The sequence below is a fragment of the Oikopleura dioica genome, chromosome PAR, assembly GCF_907165135.1.
Source record: "Oikopleura dioica chromosome PAR, OKI2018_I68_1.0, whole genome shotgun sequence".
Taxonomy (NCBI): domain Eukaryota; kingdom Metazoa; phylum Chordata; class Appendicularia; order Copelata; family Oikopleuridae; genus Oikopleura; species Oikopleura dioica.
In genome coordinates, this window is record NC_137293.1 from 105,001 (window position 1) to 110,000 (window position 5,000).

General features: G+C 47.6%; 3 non-coding genes across 3 annotated transcripts in view; all 3 read left to right on the plus strand.

Annotated features, from left to right (window-relative positions):
* The first annotated feature begins 1,506 nt into the window (after positions 1–1,506).
* On the plus strand, positions 1,507–3,323 carry LOC145706241 (small subunit ribosomal RNA). The gene has a single exon (XR_014134676.1). It is a non-coding gene; the product is annotated as a small subunit ribosomal RNA (ribosomal RNA).
* A 274-nt stretch (positions 3,324–3,597) lies between these two features.
* LOC145706225 (5.8S ribosomal RNA) lies at positions 3,598–3,751 on the plus strand. The gene has a single exon (XR_014134663.1). It is a non-coding gene; the product is annotated as a 5.8S ribosomal RNA (ribosomal RNA).
* Positions 3,752–3,949: 198 nt separating this feature from the next.
* The window catches only part of LOC145706246 (large subunit ribosomal RNA), a 3,620-nt gene continuing 2,569 nt past the window's right edge, over positions 3,950–5,000 (plus strand). The window contains exon 1 of the ribosomal RNA XR_014134679.1: positions 3,950–5,000. This exon is cut by the window's right edge and continues 2,569 nt beyond it. This is a non-coding gene — a ribosomal RNA (large subunit ribosomal RNA).

Consider the following 5,000-nt stretch of genomic DNA (forward strand, 5'->3'; position numbering starts at 1 on the left):
GACAAAAGTTATGAGCAAAAAATCGAATTTCCCACTTTTGACACTCGCATTGAAAAGAGCGCGTGAAATTACCTCGAATGAGCTAGGAAGTCATTTTTTGCATTTTTGGCCACTTTCCGACTATTTTTTAAGTTTCCAAGATTTTTCGATTTTTTCATACTTAGACAAAATTTTGACCGAAAAAAAAGTGCGGCACGGGAGGCTCGACTCTTAGATAAAATTTCGGCCGAAAAATTTTTCACCCAAAAACTCCCATGTCGGGTCCGAAATGGCGTGCCGGGCCGTATGGATGAGCCCTACCAAGCCCTACCAAGTGAGCAGGTCATGGCCGACCTGATCACTATCCACCCGAAAACTCCCATGTCGGGTCCGAAATGGCGTGCCGGGCCGTATGGATGAGCCCTACCAAGTGAGCAGGTCATGGCCGACCTGATCACTATCCACCCCAAAACTCCCATGTCGGGTCCGAAATGGCGTGCCGGACCGTATGGATGAGCCCTACCAAGTGAGCAGGTCATGGCCGACCTGATCACTATCCACCCCAAAACTCCCATGTCGGGTCCACTTTTTTGAAAAAAGGCGGCCTGTCCCACGGGTTCTCGGGTACCGAGTGACCAAGTATAGCTAACTCGAGAACCGCTTGCTGCGCGAAGACGTTGAAGAGCTCATCTGAAAGCCCGTCAAAAATGACGCCGAATGAGACCCCGCACTCTAAAATCGGACTTCGGAGACAAAAGTTATGAGCAAAAAATCGAATTTCCCACTTTTGACACTCGCATTGAAAAGAGCGCGTGAAATTACCCCGAATTAGCTAGGAAGTCATTTTTTGCATTTCTGGCCACTTTCCGACTATTTTTAAGTTTCCAAGATTTTTCGATTTTTTCATACTTAGACAAAATTTTGACCGAAAAAGTGCGGCACGGGAGGCAAATCGCGACACTTTGAAAAATTCGAAAAAAAGTTAACCCTCGAAGCATTTTCACGACATATATAGGGGACCCCCTCTCTGAAGCTGGATGTCATACATAGCTTACTTCGCTTGATCCATACGGATTTGGGCAGAAACGGCGAAAATTGGCTCCGGCGCGTTCGTTTTGTGGCTCCGAGTGGGTCACCTTTGAGGGTAGTAGGGCGTTTAGCATAGCAATCGACGCGTCTCGGCGCGGTGAATCTGTTACGCTAGGCGAAAATGAGCTAGTGGGTGATAGAAGCGAGTTGTGGATGAATTAGTCTTCCGTGCGGCCTCAGAGCGCGCTGATTGAAACTCTTTGAGTTTCAACACTCGGCGTGTCTGCGGTGCGGCGCTTGGTAACAATGACTATCATTTTGAGGCGAGTTCTCTCGCCACAGCAGACTCAATGCTTTTAGCATTCAATAGTAAATTAGGGTGATTGCAACTGAGCAACACTCGCTAGTGAGGCGTTGGGGCGCGCGGCGCTAGTCGAAGCGCGTTTCCATCGTCAGTGTTCAGCGCTTTTCACAGGGCGCTGGTACACTTTAAATAGCTATCTGGTTGATCCTGCCAGTAGTCATATGCTTGTCTCAAAGATTAAGCCATGCATGTCTAAGTACGGCTCTAGTACGGTGAAACTGCGAATGGCTCATTAAATCAGTTTTGGTTCATTTGATCGTGAAAGTTACATGGATAACTGTTGTAATTCAAGAGCTAATACACGCTAAGAGTGTCGCTCTCTGGGCGGCGCGCTTTTATCAGACCAAAACCAATCACCTTCGGGTGTTCATTGTGGTGAGTCTGGATAAACTAGCTGATCGCATGGTCTCGAACCGGCGATGGATCATTCAAGTGTCTGACCTATCAACTGTCGATGGTAGCGTATTGGGCTACCATGGTTGTAACGGGTAACGGAGAATTAGGGTTTGGTTCCGGAGAGGGAGTCTGAGAAACGGCTACCACATCTAAGGAAGGCAGCAGGCGCGCAAATTACCCATTCCCGACTCGGGGAGGTAGTGACGAAAAATAACAATTCAAGACTCTTAACGAGGCCTTGAAGTTGGAATGAGTACACTTTAAAACTTTTAACGAGTAACTATTGGAGGGCAAGTCTGGTGCCAGCAGCCGCGGTAATTCCAGCTCCAATAGCGTATACTAAAGTTGTTGCGGTTAAAAAGCTCGTAGTTGGATCTTGGAATGTGTTCAAGCGGGTCAGCTTCTGGCTGTTCGCTGCTTGACGTGTTCTTCTATTTGGTTTTGGTGCGGTGCGCTTAACTGCGTGTCGCTCCCGGCCGAAACGTTTACCTTGAAAAAAATTAGAGTGTTCAAAGCAGACCTGTTTGAGTCTGAATATTCGTGCATGGAATAATGAAATATGAATTCGGTTCTATTTTGTTGGTTTTCGGATCTCGAGTTAATGATCAAGAGGGACAGACGGGGGCATTCGTACTCTGCCGTTAGAGGTGAAATTCTTGGATCGGCGGAAGACGCGCAACTGCGAAAGCATTTGCCAAGAATGTTTTCTTTAATCAAGAACGATAGTCGGAGGTTCGAAGACGATCAGATACCGTCCTAGTTTCGACTGTAAACTATGCCAGCTAACGATCAGACAGAGTTCTCTACGACTTGTCTGGCAGTTTCCGGGAAACCAAAGCGTTTGGGTTCCGGGGGAAGTATGGTTGCAAAGCTGAAACTTAAAGGAATTGACGGAAGGGCACCACCAGGAGTGGAGCCTGCGGCTTAATTTGACTCAACACGGGGAAACTCACCCGGCCCGGACACAGTGAGGATTGACAGATTGAGAGTTCTTTCTTGATTCTGTGGGTGGTGGTGCATGGCCGTTCTTAGTTGGTGGAGCGATTTGTCTGGTTAATTCCGATAACGAACGAGACTCTGGCATGTTAAATAGTCGCGGAAGTGCGTATGCACTTGCCGAATTGACTTCTTAGAGGGACTAGTGATTTTAATTCACACGAGATTGAGCAATAACAGGTCTGTGATGCCCTTAGATGTTCGGGGCCGCACGCGCGCTACAATGAGTCGATCAACGTGCGTATATTTCCAAGGCCGAAAGGTCGAGGTAATCCGTTGAACCCGACTCGTGCTAGGGATAGGGACTTGTAATTGTTTCCCTTGAACGAGGAATTCCCAGTAAGCGCAAGTCATCAGCTTGCGTTGATTACGTCCCTGCCCTTTGTACACACCGCCCGTCGCTACTACCGATTGAATGGTTCAGTGAGATAATCGGATAGGTAACTCGGTGAGCAGCAATGTTTACCAAGCATACATAGAAGACGATCAAACTCAGTCATTTAGAGGAAGTAAAAGTCGTAACAAGGTTTCCGTAGGTGAACCTGCGGAAGGATCATTACTGGTCTTCGATCATTGCGCTTCGTGTGCTCTGATTTGAAACTCAAACTTTGCCTAGCGAGGGTTGTCACTGAGATTCATTTCGAGGTACTTCCCTTTGCCAAAATTTCCACCGGAGACAGTGCGTTCGCTTGCCTTTGTGTGAGTGAGCGCGTGTATCTGTCGCCGGTGCGCTTTTCATTTTACTAGTGATATACATTGTGTGCAGCTATGGATAGCACTATTTGTAGAGCTTCAAGTGCTTGAGACTTTTAATTGAAAAATTTTTAATGAAAAAGTCTTAGCGGTGGATCACTCGGCTCATATGTCGATGAAGGACGCAGCTAAATGCGAGAATTAGTGTGAATTGCAGGACACTTAGAACATCGAAACTCTGAACGCAAATTGCAGGTCCAAGTCTGACTTGGGCCAACGTCTATCTGAGGGTCACTATTACATCTACCACAGTGTGAATGCATTGTGAATATACGGGTGTGCGTTGCGAGCAATTGCGACGCTCGCCTTAGATTGAATTGAAGTTTACAGCTCGGCGCGCTAGCGTGTGCATGGGTTGACCAATTTTCTTTCAGAATGAGTGTCACCAATTGTACACGCGTTTATACAGTGCAATCGTAGCGATCAACTTTTTGACCTCAGATTAGTCGAGAGCACTCGCTGAATTTAAGCATATTATTAAGCGAAGGAAAAGAAACTAACAAGTATTCCCCCAGTAATGGCGAATGAACAGGGAAAAGCTCAAAGCCGAATCGCTTTGTTTTTGGAGCAGGGCGCTATGTGGCATATAGCTCGAGCAATGGGTGAGTCGTGCGAGTTTAAGTACATTTGAATGTGTCTCTACCATAGCAGGTGTGAGTCCCATCTGACGAGCGCGGCAAGCTAAAGCGAGAGCTTAGAGTCGGGTTGTTTGGGAATGCAGCCCTAAGTGGGTGGTAAACCCCATCTAAAGCTAAATACTGATATGAGACCGATAGCAAACAAGTACCGTGAGGGAAAGTTGAAAAGAACTTTGAAGAGAGAGTGAATAAGTACGTGAAACCGTTGAGGTGCAAACGCAAGAGTTTCTGAAAGCGCGACGAGATTCAGCTGGCGCAGCAATGGGTCAGTGTACTTTTCGTCGTGCAACGGTGAGATGGGTTGTTGGTGCGTGATAAGCCGATTGAAAAGGTAGCTCTCTTCGGAGAGTGTTATAGTTCAGTCGAGTGATGGCCGCATCGACGACTCAGGAGGGCTTGGCTGCGCTTCGGTGCGACTCGGTGTGCTCACGTCGTGCGTTTAACTGCTGGAGACTCTGCTGAGTGTCTGGCGACTTGCGTGCGGCGAAAGGGTGCATGCGGAGATCTATGCCAAAGTGATCTTCACTGTGAATCACTCTTGTGACCCGTCTTGAAACACGGACCAAGGAGTCTAACACTCGCGCGAGTCATTGGGTTTACGAAACCTAGAAGGCAGAGTGAAGGTGAATGTAGGTTAGATCAGTGTGTGTTCGCACGCGCTGCGCATAACCGCCCGATGCGAGAGCTTTTAAGTTCTGTGTCGCGGAAGAGCGTGCGTGTTGGGACCCGAAAGATGGTGAACTATGCTTGAATAAGTTGAAGCTAGGGGAAACCCTGGTGGAGGGCTGTAGCGATTCTGACGTGCAAATCGATCGTCAAATTTGAGTATAGGGGCGAAAGACTAA